The sequence below is a fragment of the Ranitomeya variabilis genome, chromosome 5 (assembly GCF_051348905.1).
Source record: "Ranitomeya variabilis isolate aRanVar5 chromosome 5, aRanVar5.hap1, whole genome shotgun sequence".
Taxonomy (NCBI): domain Eukaryota; kingdom Metazoa; phylum Chordata; class Amphibia; order Anura; family Dendrobatidae; genus Ranitomeya; species Ranitomeya variabilis.
In genome coordinates, this window is record NC_135236.1 from 259,138,375 (window position 1) to 259,166,137 (window position 27,763).

At 44.5% G+C, this 27,763-nt stretch overlaps 1 protein-coding gene and 1 long non-coding RNA gene across 12 annotated transcripts in view; one reads left to right on the forward strand and one right to left on the reverse strand.

Moving 5' to 3' along the window:
• Positions 1–27,763, reverse strand: part of NEO1 (neogenin 1) — a 175,527-nt gene that overhangs the window by 87,173 nt on the left and 60,591 nt on the right. The window lies entirely within an intron of this gene.
• LOC143773587 (uncharacterized) lies at positions 16,070–27,762 on the forward strand. The gene is made up of 2 exons (XR_013215246.1): positions 16,070–16,623; positions 27,471–27,762. It is a non-coding gene; the product is annotated as an uncharacterized LOC143773587 (long non-coding RNA).

Genomic DNA, 27,763 nt, shown 5'->3' on the forward strand with positions numbered 1-27,763 from the left:
TGAGATGATTACAACCGGGAAACCATAGTGTGCTCAACGACAATGCAGGATCAGATCAATTTATAGATATTACAGCAGATTGGAAGTATTAAACCTTTAATACCTACCAACAGGGATTAGGTAATTAACTCAACACATAGCACACATATCAAAACAGATTGCTAAATTAGAGGGTTTTTTATATACTAAGGATCTTAAAGCCACTGTAAAGTAAACCGCACGCAAGTAAAGAATTTATTTGTATTAATTAAAAGTCTTCTAAATACTAAAACGTTATTTTTGCAGCTTATTGTGTTTCACATATGAGAGTCCATGCTGGATACAAACGAACCGGCCACCAATTCTCTTATTTCTTGCTTGCTCCACTTCAGATTTCCTCGGCTAAATCTGTGCAGAGAGATGATTACCCCATGGGGGACCCCATAAAACACTTGCAGGGCTGTGCTAGAACAGCAGCTCAGGATGCCCCTCTTTGCTATGAGCAGTGGGACTGATTTGCATAAGAGGCCATGATATCAACTGTTTGTCCTGTAATTAGAGTCTAACGGCGAGAGACGCAGCCGGCAGACAGGACAAGTCCTAGGAGACCTCAATGTCCTAGAGGCTGACAAATGTATGAACGCTTCCTGAGCCCTTTGGAGGCCGCACATGAGTTCTTTTAATTAGTAAGCGGCGTCCTTCACGGCTCTGGCACACAATGCTTAGGAAGGATTGCAGAGGAACACAGCGGATCATCCATATCAACAAGCCTGCCATCGTCTCACCTGCTGGAAGACATCACAACCTGTTAAACCATCAGACACTTAGTGAGGTTACTATGGCATTTCTGAACGTCCGCAAAACAAAACAGTCTACACAACGGCACACAAAGGTCACGAGCGTCATTTACATTGACGGTATTCTAAAAGATTGTGACCACTAATGCAACAGTCAAACTTCAGAATCCATTAAATACTCAGGTATTTAAAAAAAAAAAAAAACACAAAAAAAACCCAGAAGCTAAAAAAGAAAAAAATGCATTTGTCTATCCCGATTAAACGTCCAGTTTGGTTCTGCATGGAAGTAGAACAAGGGCAGTGTTCACATCTGTGCAGACACATCCTGGGTTCCTACTAGACCCCAGCGGACCCGGGCAGCTCAAACTTTCTTGTCAATTTCTAATTAGGATATGTTCACAAATACCCCTAGCAGTATGGTGAAAAGCAACACCATTACTTGGGCACACACACAGATTATTCCTATTATGTTGTAAAGCACCACTCCTGCAGCTTTTTATTTGAGTGCTGAGTGGTGCGCCACCAACGTAAGATCCCTGACCCTAGTATTAGACTATTATGTTGTCTTCAGCTGTTCCCAGGGCCGCTGACCAGAGGTCAGAGGTAACAGTCAGAAGTCCTCGTTCTGGCTCTCATAGACTTACATTGAGTTGTGACTTCCGGCTTACCCAGCAAACATTGGAGTGATCCGGCAGGTCACAATCTGCAGAAGACCCAACAGGGTGGCGCTAATAAATGATGAACATGGTGGCTGGTACATATGAGACTAAAGGCAGGCTCACACAACTGCCGCCATAAAAAGTCCATTGGGGACTGCTTAAAATAATTGCTGGAAAAGCAGCAATAAATAATAGGCAATATATAAAAAATAATCACAACTAAGTATCTGACTGTATAAGCTCTGAGAGGATGAAAAATCAGATATTAAATATTAGAAGAAAGAAAGAAAAACCTATGGGTCGTTCACTTTTTCACGCAGGTGACGTACCCACTGTCATCATCAATGACCTACTTATATCCAAGCCCTCTGACGGCAAAGCTAAAAGACAGCATATGTCTATAGGTGACATATAGGGGACATATTTCTACAAACAGTCCTAAAACAGGGGAATAAAAAAGTAGGACTTTGCCAGACATAAGACAATGTGCCACATAGCACTAACACTGGAATATCCAAAAAGCCACCTCTTCCCATGTCCTATGCATGTCACACATCTGAAGATATTTTCATTCCTATGTTCCTAGCCGACACGCGAATGAATTCCTATGGATTCGGAACGTAAGCAGCGCTATAATGTCTGGATTACTATGGTTACACTTACTAGACACATCAGATGCAAGCTATTTATGAACGTCTGCCTATTTTATGGTGGGATGTGGTTTCCTTACATCACTAAACAAATAACCTTCAGCTGGAGAAGAGGAGGCAAAGACATTTAGTGAGACAACTGGTAGAAGGGAAGAGGACTAGCGAAGAGAGATGGAGAGAGGGGGAAGGGAAGAGCAGAAGTGATGAATAATTCACAGCAGGAATCTGCTCCATGTCTGCGTCCATGCTTGTGGAAGTGATATTTATGAAGTCCCCATGGATGCTCCTGGAGAAGTTAAAGATGGGAGTGTGGAAAGGACTGGCGGCGAAGAGAAGCAGAAGTATAACAAGACTGATGTGCAATGCACAGCCAATGGCAAACAGCAGCAAGGCTCAACTTTCCGAGCTTAACAACATCTTCAGAAAAGCAAAACGATAATTACCATGCAAACCAGGCACAATTACATGATTCTATAATTATAAGCGTCCTCCTACAGTATGTGCGTAATCACTGCTTCAATCAATAGAATTAATTTACCGTATGTTCCTCGCTCTCTGCTTGAAGCAGTAAACAGCAAAGACAATAGATACATACATTTCGTCATTGGGGGAATAAAAAGAACATAGTAACATAGTAACATAGTTAGTAAGGCCGAAAAAAGACATTTGTCCATCCAGTTCAGCCTATATTCCATCATAATAAATCCCCAGATCTACGTCCTTCTACAGAACCTAATAATTGTATGATACAATATTGTTCTGCTCCAGGAAGACATCCAGGCCTCTCTTGAACACCTCGACTGAGTTCGCCATCACCACCTCCTCAGGCAAGCAATTCCAGATTCTCACTGCCCCAACAGTAAAGAATCCTCTTCTATGTTGGTGGAAAAACCTTCTCTCCTCCAGACGCAAAGAATGCCCCCTTGTGCCCGTCACCTTCCTTGGTATAAACAGATCCTCAGCGAGATATTTGTATTGTCCCCTTATATACTTATACATGGTTATTAGATCGCCCCTCAGTCGTCTTTTTTCTAGACTAAATAATCCTAATTTCGCTAATCTATCTGGGTATTGTAGTTCTCCCATCCCCTTTATTTACTTTGTTGCCCTCCTTTGTACTCTCTCTAGTTCCATTATATCCTTCCTGAGCACCGGTGCCCAAAAAGGTTTTGTATAAAACTACAGGGTAAACCAGGTATAATAATAATAATAAAATATATATATATATATATATATATATATATATATATATATACACACACACACACACACATACAGTACAAAACTATACATTAACACATGTGGAATAATATACTTCACAAAAAAGTGTGAAACAAATGAAATTATGTCTTATATTCTAGGTTCTTCAAAGTAGCCACCTTTTGCTTTGATGACTGCTTTGCACACTCTTGGCATTCTCTTGATGAGCTTCAAGAGGTAGTCACTGGGAATGGTGTTCCAACAATCTTGAAGGAGTTCCCAGAGCTGCTTTGCACTTGTTGGCCCTTTTGCCTTCACTCTGCAGTCCAGCTCACCCCAAACCATCTCGATTGGGTTCAGGTCTGGTGACTGTGGAGGCCAGGTCATCTGGCGTAGCACCCCATCACTCTCCTTCTTGGTCAAATAGCCCTTACACAGCCTGGAGGTGTGTTTGGGGTCATTGTCCTGTTGAAAAATAAATGATAGTCCAACTAAACGCAAACCGGATGGAATAGCATGCCGCTGCAAGATGCTGTGGTAGCCATGCTGGTTCAGTATGCCTTCAATTTTGAATAAATCCCCAACAGTGTTACCAGCAAAGCACCCCCACACGATCACACCTCCTCCTTCATGCTTCATGGTGGGAACCAGGCATGTAGAGTCCATCCGTTCACCTTTTCTGCGTCGCACAAAGACACGGTGGTTGGAACCAAAGATCTCAAATTCGGACTCATCAGACCAAAGCACAGATTTCTACTGGTCTAATGTCCATTCCTTGTGTTCTTTAGCCCAAACAAGTCTCTTCTGCTTGTTGCCTGTCCTTAGCAGTGGTTTCCTAGCAGCTATTTTACCATGAAGGCCTGCTGCACAAAGTCTCCTCTTAACAGTTGTTGTAGAGATGTGTCTGCTGCAAGAACTGTGTGGCATTGACCTAGTCTCTAATCTGAGCTGCTGTTAACCTACGATTTCTGAGGCTGGTGACTCGGATAAACTTATCCTCAGAAGCAGAGGTGACTCTTGGTCTTCCTTTCCTGGGGCGGTCCTCATGTGAGCCAGTTTCTTTGTAGAGCTTGATGGTTTTTGCCACTGCACTTTCAAAGTTTTCCCAATTTTTTGGACTGACTGACCTTTATTTCCTAAACTAATGATGGCCACTCGTTTTTCTTTACTTAGCTGCTTTTTTCTTGCCATAATACAAATTCTTACAGTCTATTCAGTAGGACTATCAGCTGTGTATCCACCAGACTTCTCCACAACACAACTGATGGTCCCAACACCATTTATAAGGGAAGAAATCCCACTTATTAAACCTGACAGGGCACACCTGTGAAGTGAAAACCATTCCCGGTGACTACCTCTTGAAGCTTATCAAGAAAATGCCAAGAGTGTGAAAAGCAGTCATCAAAGCAAAAGGTGGCTACTTTGAAGAACCTAGAATATGAGACATACTTTCAGTTGTTTCACACGTTTTTGTTAAGTATATAATTCCAAATGTGTTAATTCGTAGTTTCGATGCCTTCAGTGTGAATGTACAATTTTCATAGTCCTGAAAATACAGAAAAATCTTTAAATGAGAAGGTGTGTCCAAACGATTGGTCCGTACTATATATATATATATACACATACGTGTGTGTGTGTGTGTGTGTGTGTGTGTGTGTGTGTGTGTGTGTGTGTGTGTGTGTGTGTGTGTGTGTGTGTGTGTGTGTGTGTATGTATGTATGTATGTATGTATGTATGTATGTATATATATATATATATATATATATATATATATATATATATATATATATATATATATATATATATATATATATATATATACACACACATACATATACACACATATATATCTCTACATATATACACACACACTTATACACAATTTCCAGTTAGGTCTCCTGGTCTCCTTACTTAGAAAGTAAATGCTGTGCAATAGGCTGGGATGTAATAAGTAGCAGGGCAAGTACCAGAAATACTGATGCTTTCTTCTCTGTAATCTAAAGAAAAAATAAATAAAAGGCTTGAAATGGCCCTGTGGGGCCAGAGCGTATTACTGTACGGCCCGTACATCACCCTGGTGGGAGAGTGACATCTTGAGCCAGCAGAGAATTTCCATATGGCACCTTACCTGTTGTTTTACACTGGTGTCCATATAATTGTTATTACTTCTGGTTGACGATACCTCCATATACACAGCATCCATTGGAAGGTTTTTAGTCTATGATAGAATAGACTTCTTTATGCCTTGGTATAAAACTGGCGATATAACAAAAAGGTACAGCAAAGCAAAGTGCTCATTTAATATGTGCACAGAGTGGTAGTGGCCAAAACTGTGGCACTAACAACATTCGCATGGCAAAAGTGAATGTTAATACATAATTGTGGCTTGATTTATAAAAATCAGTTCTAGGAGAACTCAGTGGGAGCCCAGAAGTTCAAAGATTGGAAGAACATGGCACATCATGATATTACCAAGCCCCATTACAACAGCGAGACCTTTCAATGCTGACATGCATGCAACTATAGCCATACAGAAAAAAAACACATGAAATGGCAGCATGCTTCATTAGATGCCATATATTCGTCAGCAAACCTCCCAAAAAGCAATGTTTATACAGGAGAATTCAGGGGGCACTCAAGGTGTGACCCAAATACTTGTAACAGTGGTGACCCCAAGTAAACAGGGATTGCAAGCACACAATTTCATAATATCTTATTAAGGAATGAAAGGGTTTTGGTTTTCCGAGCTCTAGACAAGTGTCTACAGTCACTTGTTGTGCAGAATACGGACATTATGCAATGCACTCGATTCTCCTAGTTGAGAGAACAGGATGAGAATGTAGTCGGCACGTGACCACATCTGTTCAAATCACAGGCTTGCCTTCATGTGACGGCCCACGCCTGTTACAAATACATGGGAATCGTTACCGCGTGCTCACCACACTGTCACAGTTCAGTAACCTGCAGTCAGAGTGCCCTCAGAAATTTGTCTTCAGCGAGGAGAATCCCTTCAACCTTTACTTTCATAATGTTCTACCAAAGCCTGTTCTCTCAAAACTTGCCGCCATATAAGATGAAAAAGTAAAAGAAGGACATCTCCATATGAAAAGGACTGCTGAGCTGTGCACATTGAACACCTCTTCTTCATACATGTAAAAAGAAGACTGTATCCCTTCCTAGAAATGCAAATACACTATCCTGAAAGGTTCTTCTCATAAAGACCAAGAATAGGTGGGACAAGTCCAGGAGCCTGGGTTTTATGTGCAGCACATACAGCAAGAGATTTTCCTGACATATGTACCAAACAAAAAGCCCATAGCAATATTAACAGTCTCAAGTTTAAAAAAAAAACAAAAAAAACAATATACGGTATATACAATTATTTTTTTCATGTGTTGGCCTCCAGCTCAACATAAATAAAATTAATGGAATGAATGAATATTACATTATTTTAAAAGTGAAACCTAAGGAGAAACCTGGATCAGAAACTTTTGTCCTAAGACGCAAAACAGTTAAAAGCCTTGGTCATAAAAAGCTCCTCAGTGAGGAAAGATCAGATTTATAGGAGCAACCAGGCACATGGTAAAGGTTAGGTGCATCTCCAGCGGCTGGATCCGGCAGCCACCCTAGGACCATTACACCATATCCCCTATGACCTCCTACGCATTACAAACCGCAGCACACTTCATTTTCTGAGATATGACTACAACGTTCTGACAACCATGTCATTTAAATGGAAAGAGGTCAGAGCCCTACTAAAGAGTAATTAAACACAATTTATAACTATTTCATGAGCAGTTAATTAAGAGCGAGCCATCCTTCCAAACTTGACACGGTTCCAGTAAGAAACCCATAATTTACATGGATTAAGAAGGAATCGTGCAATTTCTGGGAGAGCTACAACGGAGTATATTCCTGTGTGGTCGGCGCGACACCTACTGCCGCACAATTCTAGATATAAAAACACAAAAAGCTCAATGCTAAAAATGTCTTTGTGTCTCATTAACTAATTGAAGGGTCGGGCAGTCTGAAGCCTGAATGGAAGTGCTGAGGAGCGAGGCACTGGAGCGCACGCAGCGAGATCCTCCTGTGAAGCAAAATAGACATCTTTATTTTACACTGTACTTTCTATGCCGGTTACAATAAATCAAGACATCAACTGTCCTGGCTGGAAGCGGAGCATGGACAAACGTGACAAACTCTCCGAAGGTGCCCCCCGTCTGTGCTCACATGACAATATTGTAATGGCGAAAGTGTGTGATCAATTCTAACACCTGAAAATTCTGCTCCTAATCTCTGCAATCACTAAGGCTTAATATGTGTGTCCTTTATATCTAAAATTGGGAAATATGCAGTTCTAACTGCTAGAGAGGGCAAATAATGGGACTTAGGGGCATTCTGCACATCTCAATATTATGTACACATGCACCAAGATATATAACATATATACAACTCTGGCAACAATTAAGAGACCACCACATCAAAACCCTGTCATGGGCAGCCCAATCTCCAGACCTGAACCCCATTGAAAACCTCTGGAATGTAATGAAGAGGATGATGGATAGTCACAAGCCATCAAACAAAGAAGAACTTCTTACATTTTTGCTCCAGAAGCAGTGTGAAAGACTGGTGGAAAGTATGCCAAGACGCATGAAAGCTGTGATTAAAAATCATGGTTATTCCACAAAATATTGATTTCTGAACTCTTCCTGAGGTAAAACATTAGTATTGTTGTTTCTAAATGATTATGAACTTGTTTTCTTTGCATTACTTGAGGTCTGAAAGCACTGGGGGTTTTTTGTTTTTTTAATTTTGACCATTTTTCTTTTTCAGATAAAAAAAAATACAAAGTTTATTGCTTGGAAATTCAGGGACATGTTGTCAGAAGTTTATAGAATAAATGAATACACTGGACTGTGATATTTATCTTGCGGAGACTGAGCGTCTGCGCAAGATAAATAGACACGCTGCTGTCTAGAAAGACGCGCCTCATGTGCATATACACAGGGAAGCCGGAGGCGTCCCTGCACGCATAGTGGAGATGGGATTTCATAAAATGCCATCCACTATTCTGTAACATCTGGCCACTGGGGAATGGACACTGCGTCCGACCCGCAGCATTTACTGACCGTGAGGACATACCCTAATGCCTTTATGTATACTTTATGTCACACATATATATCCCTACAGAACACAGAGTAAAGATATAAAACACCCCGCACAGGTTTTCTGAAAAGCTACCAGCTAACAACCATACAAGCGATTGCAATCATTACCACTGGAGATTGTCACCTTTGGAAATTCAACAATTGTTTTAAAAAAAATAAATAAATAAATAAAAGGACACGGTAAACATGAGGTGGAACTTAAGGCCCCGTCTCACATAGCGAGATCGCTAGCGAGATCGCTGCTGAGTCACAAGTTTTGTGACGCAACAGCGACCTCCATAGCGATCTCGCTATGTGTGACACGTACCAGCGATCAGGCCCCTGCTGCGAGATCGCTGGTCGTGTCGGAATGGCCTGGACCTTTTTTTGGTCGTTGAGGCCCCGCTGACATCGCTGAATCGGTGTGTGTGACACCGATCCAGCGATGTCTTCACTGGTAACCAGGGTAAACATCGGGTTACTAAGCGCAGGGCCGCGCTTAGTAACCCGATGTTTACCCTGGTTACCAGCGTAAATGTAAAAAAAAAAAAAACAATACATACTCGCCTTCTGATGTCCGTCAGGTCCCTTGCCGTCTGCTTCCTGCTCTCACTGACTGCCGGCCGTACAGTGAGAAGTGAGAGCACAGCAGTGACGTCACCGCTGCGCTCTGCTCTCACTGTACGGCGGCTCTCAGTCAGAGCAGGAAGCAGACGGCAAGGGACCTGGACACCGAAAGGCGAGTATGTACTGTTTGTTTTTTTTGGTAACCAGGGTAAACATCGGGTTACTAAGCGCGGCCCTGCGCTTAGTAACCCGATGTTTACCCTGGTTACCCGGGTGCTGCAGGGGGACTTCGGCATCGTTGAAGACAGTTTCAACGATGCCGAAGTCGTTCCCCTGATCGTTGGTCGCTGGAGAGAGCTGTCTGTGTGACAGCTCCCCAGCGACCACACAGCGACTTACCAACGATCACGGCCAGGTCATATCGCTGGTCGTGATCGTTGGTAAATCGCTTAGTGAGACGGGGCCTTTAAAGGGACTTTTCCCAAGAACAAAGTTTATTTTACTCAATAGATCTTGGAATAATAATAAGTTCCACTATTGGATGTGAGTCGCCCGTCAGGGCCGTGGGGTATTCGGTACCAGGTCCGATCACAATTAAAGAGGTGGTCACGGTGGCAGCGACCCGGTCCGTGGCCCTGGGCGCCCAAGTAAAAGGGACGGTCTTTAAAGGGGTTGAGGAAATAAGGAAAGTTCGTGAAGCCACCTGTGGTTCTCGGTCAGAGGTGACCAACGCTGCTTAAAGGGGTCCTCTGGGGACGATGGTGCTGCAGCAAAGATGGTGTCGCTTCCCACAGGTGAAGCGGTGTCCCCAGGACTCCCGGTGTATTTGGCAGGGATGGTGAATGCCGCAAATAATTGGAGGACACAGGGTTGCAGTCTTTACCTGATTTACTAATGTTAAGCAGCCTCAGTCCAGGGTACCGGTAACAAGTGTGGATGGAGTCCAGGCAGCCTGAAGACAAGTGGGAATCCCCTTGACAGGTCAGTTTGAGAGCCTTCCACTATGCGCTGATCTGTGGTCCCTTGCTGCCTGTAGCTGTCTACAAGGTCTTCTTTCTTCCCTGTCCAGGGACAGTACCTGCATGGTAGGCAACTTGAGCCGTCTCTTTGGGGTCTCTGTCCACGGTGACTCCAGACTCTGATTGCTGCTGTACCTCAGGTATTATGTGGGCAAGTCCCTTTAGTTTCCTGCCCTCTGGTTCTGCTGGGGATCTTGCAATTCCCCCACAGCCTCGGGCTCCAGGTACCCGGTTTCTGCGCTGAGCTCAGAGAGGCCCAGTAGCAGTCCTCCTCTAGCTCCTTAGTCCTATGCTCCTTAACTGTCTGCTACCAACTGTCAACTATAACTGCCTAGCAACTGCCTAGCAACTGACTCCTCCTCCCGACCAGAGGGAGCAGCTCCCCTCAAGTCGGATGTAGAGCTCCCCCTTCAGGCCTGGAGTCAGAATGTGTTGCATGTAAGGTTACCTGCCAAAGGGATTCCTCCTGTCTCCAGGCATGGTATTACCCTCCCTGAGAGGAAGGCAATACCACTGTGGTACCTGAACTCTTGGGGTGCCACCGATGTGTTTAAATAAAATGTTCCTGTGCTGAGATAATCTAATAAATGTGCCCCTGCTGTGTAAAGCCTACTCAGTACAGGCACATACCATATATATATATCTGCACGGAAACATCTTATTTAAACACATGCAGTTGTGGAATTTATTATTATTCCAAGATGTATTTATTAAAATCAACTATAGAATTCACTTGTTCATGGGAAAACCCCTTTAATGACCTAGAGCACATTATTTTGTAATAATTAAAGTGATATATAATTTTTTTTGCAATCTCTTAATGTAGATTTTTTCATGATTCATTTCTATTTTACTACTATTATAATTACTATCTATTATTCTTAGAGCGCTGTACATAAGAAAACAGGGATTAGGGAACAGTAATTTAGCAATAAATAGCGTGTGGGTTTACAATCTACAAGGGGGGGAAGACTGTAGGCGAGTAGAAGCTGATGATATGGAATTGCAGGGGCAGCCAGGTTCCTATAGGCTGTAGATGTTCTTTAAGAGGTGGATTTAAAGGCTGCATTTGAAGGTTTTGAAGATCTGGGAGAGCGATTGTGGAGGTGGTGAGTTCCAGAGTATGTGGGAGGCACAGGAGAAAACGTGGAGACGGTTGTGTGAAGAACAGAAGAGAGGAGAGCAAAAAAAGGTCTTGTGAGGAGCGGAGACTAAAGGTACCGTCACATTAAGCGACGCTGCAGCGATATCGATCGCTGCAGCGTCGCTGTTTCGTCGTTGTGTGGTCGCTGGAGAGCTGTCACACAGACAGCTCTCCAGCGACCAACGATGCCGAAGTCCCCGGGTAACCAGGGTAAACATCGGGTTACTAAGCGCAGGGCCGCGCTTAGTAACCCGATGTTTACCCTGGTTACCATTGTAAATGTAAAAAAAAAAAAACAGTAAAAAAAAAAAAAAAACAGTAAAAAAAAAAAAAAACCAGTACATACTCACCTTCTGATGTCCGTCAGGTCCCTGGCCGTCTGCTTCCCGCACTGACTGTGAGCGCCAGCCGGCCGTAAAGTAAAAGCAGAGCACAGCGGTGACGTCACAGCTGTGCTGTGCTTTACGGCCGGCCGGCGCTCACAGTCAGTGCGGGAAGCAGACGGCCAGGGACCTGACGGACATCAGAAGGTGAGTATGTACTGTATTTTTTTTACATTTACAATGGTAACCAGGGTAAATATCGGGTTACTAAGCGCGGCCCTGCGCTTAGTAACCCGATGTTTACCCTGGTTACAAGTGAACACATCGCTGGATCGGCGTCACACACGCCGATCCAGCGATGACAGCGGGTGATCAGCAACCAAAAAAAGGTCCTGATCATTCCCATCGACCAACGATCTCCCAGCAGGGGCCTTTCAGCAACGACCAGCGATATCACAGCAGGATCCAGATCGCTGCTGCGTGTCAAACACAACGATATCGCTATCCAGGACGCTGCAACGTCACGGATCGCTATCGTTATCGTTGCAAAGTCGTTTAGTGTGAAGGTACCTTAAGTGAGGAGGTATCAGGGGACTAGATAAAAGATGTATGGAGGGCACAATAAGTTGTATGGCATTGTTAGTATTCTTTGGGTAGTGGGTGCCGGTGGAGATACTGGCATTAATTGGGCAGCAGAGTTAGGAGGGGTGCGAGAGTGCATGATGGGGGGCCACAGGAGTATATCGCAGTATAATAGAGAAATAGTGATGGCACACATGAACAAAGAGCAAATTTGACATCTTTTTTTCCTTCCTGTAAAGGTACCGTCACACTCAGCAACTTTGCAAAGAGAACGACAACAATCCGTGACGTTGCAGCGTCCTGGTTAGCGATCTCGTTGTGTTTGACAAGCAGCAGCGATCTGGATCCCGCTGTGCCATCGCTGGTCGGAGCTAGAAGTCCAGAACTTTATTTCGTCGCCAGGTCGGCGTGCATCGTCATGTTTGACATCAAAAGTAACGACGCCAGCAACGAGCATAGGGGGCGTCGCAGCGTCTCCTTCTAGTCAGTCGGTACACTCCGGCTGTTTGACATGGAGCTAACAACCAGCGAGAACAAGAAGTGAGTCGCCGTTACGTCACTGGATCGCTCCTGCATCGTTCTGGAGCTCCTGTGTTTGACGTCTCTACAGCGACCTAAACAGCGACGCTCCAGCGATCTAGTTTAGGTCGGCTCGTTGTCTATATCGCTGCAGCGTCGCTGAGTGTGACGGTACTTTAACTGACTATGGAGATAGCCATCAAACCTGAGCTTCTGCATTTAGAGATGTGATTGAAGCCACATGGTCTATAGATAGGAATACCCAGGCTCTGACTCACTGACTTTATGGGAGAGTTTACTATGTTCTGTGACTTGTGTAAATACAGAGGAGAAAGAAGTAACCTATGCCCATCACCCACTGTGAAAGGCGGATCCCATGTGATCTGTGAATGGAATCCTGCCACTCAAGACAATGAAATTACTGCTGAAGTCATCTCCACAAAATAGAAAGCGGTGGTCTAATATTTGCAACACTGACTTCAGTTTGATCTACTATACCTTAAAGCACGGGGTCAGCTCACATGTTCCCGTGAGTCTGCGGTCTTAAAGAAAAAAAAAAAACAAGGCCTGGGCATGTCTGATTTCAATATGCCCAATCCTTGGTTCTCTAGGATATACTAAACACTAGAGCTGTCTGGTAGCTATTCAATGCCCCTATCCCTGTGGCAAGAAACATGAATGTTCAACTTAAAAATGGATAAGATACAAAGCAAAAAATAAATAAATAAAATAAGGCTTAGACTGTATCAGTGCACTTAAAGAATATGTTAGGAGCGTTTTTGCCCAGACATACAGCCTTAAGGTACCGTCACATTAAGCGACGCTGCAGCGATATAGACAACGATGCCGATCGCTGCAGCGTCGCTGTTTCGTCGTTGTGTGGTCGCTGGAGAGCTGTCACACAGACAGCTCTCCAGCGACCAACGATGCCGAAGTCCCCGGGTAACCAGGGTAAACATCGGGTTACTAAGCGCAGGGCCGCGCTTAGTAACCCGATGTTTACCCTGGTTACCAGTGTAAATGTAAAAAAAAAAAAAACACTACATACTTACATTCCGGTGTGTGTCGCATCCCCCGGCATCCGCTTCCCTGCACTGTGTAAGCGCCGGCCCTAAAGCAGAGCGGTGACGTCACCGCTGTGCTCTGCTTTACGGCCGGCACTGACACATTCAGTGCAGGAAGCTCTGAGCAGCAGCGCGTAACCCTGTGGACGCCGGGGGACGTGACAGACATCAGAAGGTGAGTATGTACTGTTTTTTTTTTACTTTTACAATGGTAACCAGGGTAAATATCGGGTTACTAAGCGCAGCCCTGCACTTAGTAACCCGATATTTACCCTGGTTACCATTGTAAAACATTGCTGGCATCGTTGCTTTTGCTGTCAAACACAACGATACACGCCGGTCTGACGACCAAATAAAGTTCTGGACTTCTAGCTCCGACCAGCGATATCACAGCAGGATCCAGATCGCTGCTGCGTGTCAAACACAACGAAATCGCTATCCAGGACGCTGCAACGTCACGGATTGCTGTTGTTCTCGTTGTTAAGTTGTTCAGTGTGAAGGTACCTTTACTGTGGCCACCCGCTGTCGGGAATATGCCTCCTGAGCTTATGCATCTGACCTGTGTCCCTGAGCGGATACATATTAACAAAGGTGATGCCAATTGAGGTTCTCCACCCCCACTGCTCAGGAGCTGAGATATGATCAGACCATGTCCCTGTACGGTCAGACACAGCCATTACACAGTACACAGCAGGGGCACATTTATAAGATTATCTCTGCACAGGGACATTTTATTTAAACACATCCAATTGTGGAAGTTATTATTATTCCAACATCTATTGATTAAAATAAACTTTCAAATTAACTTTGCTGGTGAGAAAACCCCTTTAAGCAATACTGGATAACTGGGAGGACAAAAACTACTTATGTAAAACAAACTGGCACAGGCATGAAGGATCAAAATCTTTCTGATGATGGGAATATACAAGAATAAATGAAGAGTGAAATGATGGATGATGCAAGTCTGCGTTCCCCCAATGACATGCGCTACTCTATACGACATGATACCGTGCTCTGCCATGTGTTATGGAGAAAACACGGCTCTTAAGATAATAACTATTAGTCCATTCCAATTGCAATGTGGACAGAATCCACATGACGGGAAGAAGATGCCAAAAGCCAACAATAGTGTTCTTTGTAGAAATGTAGCCAGGTAAATTCTACTCATTCCAATGTTCATTACATATCCTCCATCTCCCCCAAAGGTTTACTCTAATTAAAGTAAAAATAATACAATTCCCCCTAAAGACATTTCCTGGTATATCTGTGCCTTGCCAAGCGTGGAGGAGGTATGGTCGGCGGCCAAAGAACAGCTTCCACCCAGCACGCTATTCCTTAGATTAATATCAATGCATGAAATACACGTCTCCAAGCTATCCACTTATAAATGCATTATTAAGACTACGCATTTCCAAGCCAGAGGTTCTAAAATACCATGATGGAAATATACATGCAGAGATATAGCTCTAGATCTATAGATCAATATGAGATCACACTCTTGTGGAATATATTATATATATCTTGTATGTAAAAAGGGGAAACATTCACGTCTGCTTCGCTGCTGAATCCAAATATTGGCACAAGAATCTCCGAAAACCGTCCTGCTGGCTCAAGTAATTACTTGATGTCTAGTGGGACCTGAGGATTAGGAAAGCTATCAGAACTCAGTCATCAGGCCTAAAGCCACAGAGAGCCCCGACATGCCCAGAAGGGGGGCCTCAGTGTGAGCCACACGATCATTCCTACAATTGGGAAAATGGACGGGATTCTTAGAATTCACCTGGTTATTTTAGTAGCATTCCCAGTGAAATGATACATTGAGTGTTCTTTGTGTCTTCTGCCTTCATTGGATGCATGTCGATACTAGCCCTATTGACACGGGGGGAGGTAACACCCAGTTGTCACTTTACTCATACATGTAAACACATGGCCGATCAGGCCCGCTGGATAATAGTTTGTTCAGGCCGGCGTAGGTCAGCAGCACAATGGAAACGGTGAATGTGCTGCAGACAATTTGCATGCCATGTGTGGACAGAAAAACTGGAGCAAGATCGTCCTGGGCTTTAAATGAGCGCTGATCAATTTGTACATCGCGGAGCAGCACTTGGTTAGTGGGCAGAAATCTGCCTGTGTGAACGAACCTTTACACCAGCTCTTAACACTACACAGCCACTAAGGTCATGTAATCCAGGTCTTGCCGCACAGAAGGAGGTGATCTGGAGGAGAAGCAGCCTGGAGCTTGGCTTCTCTTCGGACCTCCCTGGCCGATGCCTTGTACTACATGCCGGCTGCGGGTACCTTGGCTAAACTTGTATCTGATTGAAGCAGATCACCGATCTTGTGACTCGGCCCTTTAAAAGCATTTGATAAAAACCATCCAAACCTGGCGATAACAGTGTGATAAGCCAATCATCTGGGCATGGGGGGCCTTACCAATGTCCTCCCAACATTGGTCAGAGGAGATGAGGATCGAGTAGTTGGGAGTTCAAAAGGCAAGTGATTCTTTTAGAGGAGAAATAAGTCGCTGCCACAGGTGTCTGGCAGCAGCTTTTTCCCTTTGTTAATGAAAATACATGGAAGCCTAAGCCGAGTGTTATTGAGTTTAGGGGGAATTTGGGAGGAATAGCTTTTGGCCAATTGTGGCTTCAGCCAATTTTCCTCTAAGGTGTATGGGCACCTTAAAGAAGCAGTCCACTCCCCTGACTGTTACTGGTTGTCATAAATGTGTAAGAATAATGCCTCTAAATATACCCATACACCTTTTCTGCCCAGTTTTATGCCTTTCTGCTTTGTTTCTTCGGTCCTGGCACCAGCTCTGATGTCACAGTCATCACTTCCTCTGCAGATTCACATCCCGTCTTCTTACTACATCTCCCATCATTCCTTGTGCCGTGTTGTACGCAAGCAGTGAGCACAGCCCTGTACCGCCACCTACACCCACCGCATCAGCACAATCTCTCCTACAGGACACAGGTACAAGGGATAGAAGTAAAGCACAAAGCTCCAGAAGGGCAGCCCTGACAACATCATCCTCCTGACATGGATGGAATGGAATCATTTATAGATGAATGGATGATTAGATGGGGGGAGATCTAAATTATTCACATTATAAAAGGAATACAGCGAATTGTATAGACCTTACACAAGGTATCTAGCAGCGCATGCATACAGATACAATGGGGGCCTAGTCTGAGGAAGTAGCATTCACAGACAGAGCTCTGCTGAATACAGCCCCTCCCACCCACGTGGGAAGCCCCGCCCATAGAAATCGGTGATCTGTCATCCGCTGACACAGGATATGGTCGCTGTACTGAGGTCACCGTGTCCTTCACCGCTAAAAGATGAAACGGATGCAAAAAAATGAACACGCTTTTCTATTGACCGTAAAGATATTGAATAATGCGTAGGAAAATCCTATTGAAGTCAAAAGGGTCATTGATAGGGTGATTAGCAAAATGTTACACAGGTTTCCAATGTGCTTTTCAAATCAATTCCTGCTTGTTGTAGTCACTCAATAGAATCCATTAGGGAAAATGCGCACAGTGCGTAGTTCGCTCAGATTTTTCATGTAGATTTTCATGCATTACATATGCAGTGTAATTTATTTATTTATTTATTTTTTAAATATCTCATTTTAGTTCACACATTGTAGAAGTTTTCCATGATAAAATCTGCAGCAAAACACCACTCTATGCAGAATTCTGCATTTGAAAATCATAAAGTGAAATCAGCAAAAAATAAATAAATAAAAAAAATCTGCAGCCAATTCCAAATGCAACACACGCAGACTTTGCTGCAGAAATGATATGTAAATCCTGCGGAAAATCGGCACCGTGTGCATTTACCCTTAGTGTCTCCTGCAAGGGAATGAACTCTAACCTGGTTATCCTGCTGCATGGTACGTAACAGGGCCACATGGGACTGACATGCGGTGGATTTTCAATTTGTGGGATTTTAGGAATGGCTATTTGTGATAAGCGAATGAGCTCAGATAAGGCGCTATAGGATAAGGTGTTATCTGAGCATGCTCAGGTGCCAACAGTGTCTTCGCATGCTCACAAAATGTATTCCAGTCTTCGTTGCTGCGTATTTTGCAGCCCGATCGACAGCCGCAACAAATGAAGGATTGCCTGTTTACAAGGCAGTCCGCCGATGGGTGGTGTGGCTGTCAAACATCCATGAGACATGCAACTGCGGGACTTGAACATCGGCGTGCTCAAATACTATGTTCAAGTCCCGGGGTTGCATGTCTCATCGATGTTCGACAGCCACAACATATGTACTGCATACTAAACAGGCAAATCCTTCATGTGTTGCGGCTGTCGATCGAGCTGCGAGACACACAGCAACGAAGACTTGAATATATTATGTGAGCACGCCGAAGACACTGTTAGCACCTGAGCATGCTCAGATAAAGCTGTATCCTATAACGCCGTGTCCTATAACGTCATATCCTATAACGCCGCGTCCTATACCGCCGCGTCCTATCACGCCGCGTCCTATCACGCCGCGTCCTATACCGCCGCGTCCTATACCGCCGCGTCCTATACCGCCGCGTCCTATACCGCCGCGTCCTATACCGCCGCGTCCTATACCGCCGTGTCCTATAACGTCATATCCTATAACGCCGCGTCCTATAACGCCGCGTCCTATAACGCCGCGTCCTATAACGTTGTGTCCTATAACGTCGTGTCCTATAACGCCGTGTCCTATAACGCCGTGTCCTATAACGCAGCGTCCTATAACGCAGTGTCCTATGACGCAGTGTCCTATGACGCAGTGTCCTATAACGCCGTATCTATAACGCAGTGTCCTATCACGCCGTATCCTATAACGCCGTATCCGAGCACATTCACTCATCTCTATGCTACTATGGCCTGCTCCTGTCTATGGTCCCCTGATGATCCCTGACACAAGTAGAGGGCGAATTGCGTAGGGCCAAATGATACTGGGACAAAGGAGCTTACTCTAACCAGATAAGTGACCTACCATGGTCTTTTTCTAGCATGCTATTTATTGCTCATTATCTCCGAGATTATCTAATGACCATTATATTTGAATGTATAGGTGTCTGAGGCATTAAATTATGGTATCTGCCTGTATTAAGCACAGATGCACTTTATCCCGAGCTGCGATGCAACTCTTGAGAGGGAAAGTGATACTTAATTTGGAGTATACTCTAATAAGAGGAGTTTTTATCCCGATTTTGAATCCTTGTTTATTTTCATTTTTTGTGAAGCAATGCACTGTGATATTGCACAGTCTATATTGGGCTCTTTTGAACTGAAAAATGATCTAAGCCTTACTACAGTTCAGAGATATTGGACTCGAGACTGTCCAAGCATTATCATATCTGGAAGTGTATATGTTTGGGATATTAAACCATGGTACTGTTTTGCCTATTTAGCACAGATGCACTAATCCCTAGTTGTGGTACGGCCTCAGAGAGGGAAAAGAAATAATTTATGTGGAAGATACTCTAATGAAAGGAATATTAGAATTAATATACTGTGGCACTGCATTGTTTATATGGAGTTCAGATGATCTAGAAAATGATCAAAACTATATTATATGTTGAGAGACATTTGATTAAAGGAATTAGATAAACTCCATTTATTCTTCCATTATGCACTACGAGATATACTTCTCAGTGAGACCATAAGTGTTTTTGCATGCATGTTTTGGGGTGTTGGGCTTGGATAGATAATGGGGCAATGCAGGGAATATAAGGGTCATGGTTTGTTCGGGATTTCTTTGGCAGTACTTCTATGGTTAATGTTATGTGGTCTCTCTTTGGGATTGGGAGGGCTAGATTTACCCGCCCCTGTACGGTGCCCGCTGTCCGTTATACATCCAATCTCGGCTGAGCAGCTGACCCCGTGAATACCTGTGTGTATTGCTTATTCCTGCTTGTGTGATTGTGTATGACCCGGTCTGTTCCCCGTTTTTGCATTTGTCTCCTGATTCGGTACTTCTCGTGATACTCCTGGTTTTGATCTCTGCTTTGTCACGTGACTTCCTGCTCGTTAGTCCTTCTGGTACCTCGACTCTCTCTCTGGCTTCTGACCCCGGCTAATACCAAGCTATTAGTCTCTCCCCTTGGCTACCGCTCTGTCCTCTGGTCTGACCTCGGCTCGCCTGACACTTCTCTCATCTTCCCCGACTCCTGTCATCATCCCTGGTAGTTCAGGACCTAGCCCCGCCTCAAACCACTCCCATAGTGGTCACGTGCTGCAGGTCCTGTTCACCTGCAGGGGTGATTTTTTTCATTTTTTTTTTTAATTAATTGGGAATTTTTAACCAAACTATTAAAAGTTATTGTTTAGGGTTGGTTTCTTATGTGGTTGTTTAATTTAAGTATACCCGATTATTTCTATTTATTTTGGTTTGTTCACATTCACTTGTCACTAATTGGTTCTCCACACGCCGCAGGAAGCCCACAGACATTCAGTCCAATGTGGACATACCCTTAAAGTGCAGTTATCCGAGTTCTGCCTTATATCATGCACTTGAGTGAAAAATCACACTAAAAACTGTCTAGCTTTCCATAATATAATGAACAGCTTTTATTTCTTGGACATTTAATACTTCTACGGAAACATTCCTCCATGTTTTTCCGTACAAACAACAGAACAGTATCTTAGTTTCCACTGCATATCCAGCATTTTTTAACGTTTGGGGTGTTCCCTGGCTTAATACGATCATTATGTGGTTTGCATTTTAAAGCCCGCGGAGTCTGGGCTTACCACCATTATAAATGCTATTTTAGGCATAAGGTTCCATTACGGATAAGACCAGACCCTCTCAGAGGATGAAGATGGTGACAGCTGATACATTTTAATTCCGAAGCTCTTGGGTGCCTTTCACCTCTACGCAACTTCAAGCGCCATGATAGACAATGCCCGACCGATAATCATACATATCTTGTGCAATAATCTAATTGCATGAACACAGTAGGAGCGTAGAATCATTTTTGCACAGAACACAAGGCCATTAATGCTCAGGCCAGGAAAAAAAATGGCTTCTGGCTTCTCCAAACTGAGCTGTGCGTGAAATCCTGGCTCCAGCTCCCAAGAACCAGGATCCCGGAGCAGACGCTCAGCCGTGACTTTCACTGACCCTTCAATGCTCCCTGCTATGCACGTGCTGCAAAACTCATTTCGCACAGATTGGAGACGCACCGAAAAAGCTTATATTTTATTTATTGCATGATATGTTCCGTGCAGCTAAGCCGATTTAAACGCTGACCTGAAATGAGATGAACTAATCCCGAAGTCAACAAAGAAAGCTACAGACGCAGTTTGTTTCACATCTTTTAGGAAATGATGCTAATTCTGCAGGATACAGTCAGCGCTTCTGGGCCTCATTCTGCCAGTTAATCACATAAAGTGCTCAGACTGGCAAAGCAAATATTGTGGGGGGAAGGATCGGATCATACTGGTATCTTCACAATCATCGCAAAGCTTCACTGGAATCGCATCAACATTCAATGGGCTGAGCTAAAAATCAGATAATCTCTATAACAAAAATCACATTCAGTATCATTACTAATATTGTCCTAAAAAGGATTATAGTGATCATTAGGTATTGGCCCAAAAGGCTGCTCCTGCCTCCATACAAAGCATGTCAGATTACACTGCTCCTATTAGGCTATACACGCGACAGTTCTGTAAGGTCATCACAAGCATTAAACAGGATAGGTACTGCGGCCTTACTACTCGGCACTTCTGTCTATAACATAGAGGAGCACAGGACATGACCAGTCCATCAGTGTCCGCCAACTGTAAGTGAGGGGGACAGAGGGGCAGGGGCAGCAGCGGAGAGGCAGGGAGGAGGGGGACAGAGGGGCAGGGCCGGAAGTGGGGCAGGGCCGGAAGTGGGGCAGGGCCGGAAGTGGGGCAGGGCCGGAAGTGGGGCAGGGCCGGAAGTGGGGCAGGGCCGGAAGTGGGGCAGGGCCGGAAGAGGGGCAGGGCCGGAAGAGGGGCAGGGCCGGAAGAGGGGCAGGGCCGGAAGAGGGGCAGGGCCGGAAGTGGGGCAGGGCCGGAAGTGGGGCAGGGCCGGAAGTGGGGCAGGGCCGGAAGTGGGGCAGGGCCCGAAGTGGGGCAGGGCCCGAAGTGGGGCAGGGCCCGAAGTGGGGCAGGGCCCGAAGTGGGGCAGGGCCGGAAGTGGGGCAGGGCCGGAAGTGGGGCAGGGCCGGAAGTGGGGCAGGGCCGGAAGTGGGGCAGGGCCGGAAGTGGGGCAGGGCCGGAAGTGGGGCAGGGCCGGAAGTGGGGCAGGGCCGGAAGTGGGGCAGGGCCCGAAGAGGGGCAGGGCCCGAAGAGGGGCAGGGCCCGAAGAGGGGCAGGGCCCGAAGAGGGGCAGGGCCCGAAGAGGGGCAGGGTGAAGGTTCTCAGATAAGGTGTTATAGGATAAGGTGCTATCAGAGCATGCTTATGTGCTAACAGTGCCTTCAGCATGGCTCAAAAATATCTTCCAGCCCCGCAGCTGCTTGTCACACATTTATTCGACAGCTGCAAGGATGAAGACACTCAGTTAGCACCCGAGCATGCTCCAATAACACCTTATCCTATAACACCTTATCCGAGCACGCTCGCTCATCACTACACTGTTTGGGCCTTTCAAAGCCTGATGCTGTTAAAGGGAGCTCTATGATTGAACATATCCAGTGCAATGTCAAAGCGACTGGATATTCCCTCTTTTTAGCATTATTAAGCACTTTTTTTTCCAGAAAGGTTTCAGCGCAAACCCGTGTGAAAGATGTTGTGTGAACAGACACACAGGGTGGGCTTCACCCAGCGTTTTGGGGTTCACATGTCATTTGTAAAAGTGAATTCTTTAGTTCTATTATGTGACTACATTTTACATATATGTAACATACGGTATATACTGCAGCCTGCTCCACTTACGGTAAATATTTTTCCTTGTGTTTTTCAAATAGGCTTCTCTTTAGGACTGAAAAGCATCAAATGCTAAAATGGTCACAGGAAAGAAAATGCCAAAAAAAGAACTGGAGGGGAGAAAAAGGGTTTTGACCCGAATGTATTTAGAGCGGCGGAATATATTTCTGTCTGATAAATTAATGACAGATAATTGTCAGGACTTGTACCAGATTATAATATTTGTCCTAGGAGGACGCCTGAATCACAATTTTCCAATTCACATTCATGAATGCATTTTTTTTTTCTAAACACATAAATTGAAACATTCTTCCGAAAACAGACAATACTAGGTTTTGACAAAAATACACAAGAAAATAAAAGGACCTCAGAAATATGGAAAACCTCCACGGTCTCCTGCAATACTACATGTATAGAAATGTCGGTACCCAGTTTGCCATTCTGTATAAAACCTCCACAGGAAAAAAAAAATTCACAACAGGGCAAGTCATGCTGCGCCCCAACCAAACAACCCCAAAAATAGAATTTTTTTTAAAAAAAGCTGTTTTTTTGCATTGCGGTCACAAGATGTTATGGAGAGCGAGTCAATGCTCTTGTGACTTTAAAAAAACTAGATGACTTGTTTCGCTATTAATTAATTCTTGTTCACAGAGTTTCGTCTTTATTTCCAAAGCATATGAAACATGTACATTTACTATGGATTATCCATTACCCCATTCCTGGCTCACCCTTTAAAGCAGATTACAGCTTTTCTAATCTGCCTTTGAATACAGTTTAATGGCTTATCCAGTAAACCGGGGGGGAAAAAGTCTTGAGAATTAATGTCGGCATGATATTTAATTGCTGGGTAATTAGAGCACACGGATAGATGGGAAAACACAAATCTGTTATGAAATCACCCCCTTTGGTGCAGCAATCAGTGAAAGCCTAGATACGATCGGCCTAGATAAATGTTAAGACTAATACAGGGAACGCAATAATTCCTCTCTCCTATAGCAACATAAAGGTACACACACGCAAAAGTAAGAAAGCAAAGCTTAGAGCCAACTTTTGTCCCAAAAATCAGGAATAGTTTAGTGGTCAAAAGCACAAAGTGGTCTCGGACCTCTCCTGCCAGCGATTTAGTGGCTTCTGCTGATGTCACATCAGAGCCCCTGCTTCTCTTCCGCTATGCTGTGCTGACGGGGTGTAACTGCACATGTCATACTGTGACAGCGGCTCCCCACTGCCTTACTGCGGGAAGCCAGCTGTCAATCAGCATGATAGTCGGCAGTCACACCCTGTTGACCGAGCAGCCCAGGAAAAGAAGAGCTGCTCTGTTATGGAGCATCTGAATCGCCGGTTGGAGCGGTTGGTGACTCTCTTGTGCCGGTGCCAGGTACATCAGCCAGGTAGTAGCTTCTGTTAGCAACTATCTAACTTTTATTTTTACTACAGACCTAAAAATAAAGTCATGGAAAACCTATTTAATTACACACCATACATACACAACACTGGAAAAAAACTATTTTGTAACTTAATACAAAATATATTTCATAAATATTATTTGAGAGAAGTTCCAACCATAGCCATTTCAATTACTATTATAGTACTTCATATTAACCCTAACCTCTGGCTTTACAATAAACCGCCTTATGGAATAACACCACTATAAAAAAAAAATCATTAAAAAGCATAATAATGATGCACAATCCATAGCAACAGAAGCCACAGAGCTTAACATTTCATTCCCCGCACCACTCACATGACTGATCGTACTGAGACAGATGGTAAGTAACATGTGCCATCCTCAGACAACCTGACAGTGAACACCATCCTTCCCTATCTACGAGACTAAGGAATGATCGTGTTAATCACAAGATTTGTCCAGGATGATGAAAAAGCTCCATAAGATACTGACCATTCATCACACTAGCAAATACACCGACCAGCTCTCACATTAAAGTCACCGCCAGGTAAAGTGAATAACATGGATTATCTTGTTACTATGACTCCTGTCATGGGGTGGCAAATAAGGCAGTCAATGAAGGTCTTGAAGTTGATTTGTCACAAGCAAAAAAAATAAAACAGCAGAAGTTAGCGTCCATGCCTCTTTACATTGGCAATAGTTGGCTGAACAATGTTCTTAAGAACACTCCGTCGCCATCACCGGCCCCTCTAGACCTGCCACTGGTTATCTGACAAGCGGGTGAAACGCTTGCTTGTCACCTGATTGAATTGTTTATGCAGGACTAAAAATCAACGATGTCTGAAGCGCGTTCTCCATGTAGTAAGCAAGGCATGACAATATACAAACTGTATGTCGCCCAAACCATTGTATTAACGATTGTTCATTCCCCTGCAAAAAGGCCTCAAAGGTCTAGGCAACGCCAACATGGCCAAGTGTTGGCTATACGATCCGGTTAGGCCATACCAAAAACCACAGATGTTGTGAGGTGCTCCTGGCATCCAATGGTTCATGCCCATCAAAAATGGTGAAAGGATGGACAACAGCTGAACTGGCAATGTGGTCACAGGTGCCTAACGCTCACTGATGTCCACTGGGCCCTAAGGACCACTCTCACAGCAGAGCTACTGCATCACAATTTAAAAAAAAAAAATTGAATGCTGGCTAGGAGGATACAAAAAGAATTCAGAGGACACTGTGCGTTGCGGAATATGAGGATGAATAACCATAGATTGGTCAAAGTGCCCACGCTGCCCCCTGCCTGACAAGTCATAGGGGAAGGTGGGCTAGTAAATGATTCATGTCAAACACATGTGAGCATCTCTTAAGTATGGAAGAGATGGCACCATAATGCACAGAAGCAGGCATGGTGGCAGATGCTTCAGAGACCGAGCAGAGCCTCACGGGTATGAGGCATTTAGATCAGAGCACTGTCTGCTTAAAGCACCACTCCAGCCCTTTGGTTTTATTGCAGTATTGGAATGGTGTCACTAGTTCCAATTCCCTTCCCCTAGATAATACTCACCAGCCGCCTTCTAAATCTTTTATCAGCGCCGCTCCAGCCGGTCTTCTGCAGGTTGTGACCTGCCAGATCGCTGCAGTCACAGTCACAACTCAGTGTGAGTCTATGAGGGTCAGAACGAGGGTCTCCCATATAAACTCTCTCAAAAATATTCGGCCAACGACTATCCCATATCCGGCGATATATGCTTACAAGGAGAAATGTGTGCAAAATTGCGCAGCTTTTTTAAATGACAGCTGGGAATCTTGCCGCAGCACACAATTTCAATGAATCGTAATTTTAATTTCAACATATTGTGCATGGAAATTTATACTTGCAGAAACAATCCAATAAGGGGTGTAAGCAAGCCCCAAAATGCAAATGTAAACGAATTCCTCACCCACCCAAATAATCTAAATATTTCACTGAACTAAGAATTATTTCACGCATAGTCCTGACTAACAGTCAAGACAGAAATGGTCAAATCAGATCGCAACTTCCAGGCAGGGGCCTTTTTAGATAAAGTGGGGCCATGTGGCAAAGGTTTAAAATGGGGCCCCAAATGCTCACATATTGCACCATCACACAAACATTTCTGCTGTATTTACATGCGCTGAGTTCAGGCCATTAATAGAGCGCAATCGACAATATTGAAGTCGTTCGATGCTTGTTTCCCAGCTTCTTTACACAGGCTGAGGAAGAATGATGTGGACATATAGTCCTCGATGCAGTATAATGCAGGTCCCATATAGTACATATAGTAGAATGCACTCCCCATGGTCCTTGATGAAGTATAATGCAGCCCCCTCAGAGCATAATGCAGCCCCCTCATAGAGCACAATGCAACCCCACACACACAGTATAATGCAGTCCCCCCCACACACACAGTATAGTGCAGTTCCCCCCAACACAGTATAATGCAGACACACACACACACACAATACTTACCTCTCCTCCTCGTTCCCCGCTGCTTTGGCTTCTGCATCTCCTCAGCTCCACTGCTGGCACACGCCGTGTCAGAAGCAAAGGTGGAGTGATGGGAGAGGGATTGTCATCTGAAGCTCTCTCCTACATCACCGCTTTCAACTATAAGTTGAATATGCGAAATAGGGGGCTATTAGTGGCACACCACTAGCTTGGGACACCTGGATGAGAGGGGCCCCTAGGCAGCTGCCTGGTCTGTCTACCCCTAATGCCAGCCCTGCTTCTAAGAATCTTGTTTTAATGAAATCTGCAAGGCAGATCCTCCTGCTTGCTTCATGTGGGTGACGACTCCCTGCGTCATCCATACAGGCTCCCTGGAATCACGCTCCTGTGCAGGCGTACTTATCTGCCTGCTGAGGGCAGAGTATAGTACTGCCGGGCCTCTGACCTTTAGCAGCGCCTGCGCATTGCAGTACTTTGCTCTGCCCTCAACAGGGCAAATAGGTACGCCTGCGCAGGAGCGCGATTCCGGGGAGCCTGTGTGGATGACGCAGGGAGCATCATCCACATGAAGCAAGCAGGAGGACGGGGATCGTAAGAAGATAGGAGGCACCGGACCTCCCATCCTCCCAGACTGCCCACCAGGTGAGTATAATAAAAGTTATTTTTCTTCTCTTACAGGTCGGATCGGTGGCTTATATACAACATTATAGAATGCTGTATATAAGCCCTAAAAGGCAGAGGCTGTAACTCTTATCGGCCAAACCTGGTGAAAGGTTCCCTTTAAGTCTAATACGAAACAAAACTAGTAAAGAGACTAAAAAAAAAATTAAGCTTTAAAGTCAATATGTGAATCATCCAAACATAACTAGTACTGTGCAAAAAGTATCAAAACACAGATTGAAAATGGACTAACCTTCAACAATGACATGAAGGCTTCCTGTGAAACCACGTTCCTCTTATCTGCATATACAGAAAAGCCACCATTCAAACACAGGAACCACATCATTTACAACGACTTCCTGTTCATTTCACTATTGCTTCCTTTCAGGAAAACCACAATGTCATGGCTGGAGAGCTACACACCACGATAACTACAGACAAGACGAGCACAATACAGCTACACTGCAAAGAAAGTCAGATTCAACAAAATGGAACGTACAGATGAGCCAGAAGGTCCAGCTAAGGAGTCACATTTCCACGCAGGCATTTTATTTAGGCTATGTTTGTGCATTTAGTTATTATCTGAGCATAAACGGTTAACTCGAGCAGCCTTGTATTTTTATGCGCAGGCAAAATGTTTTTCTTCTAAGTAAAGATAAATGACTAAAGGGTTAATTAAGT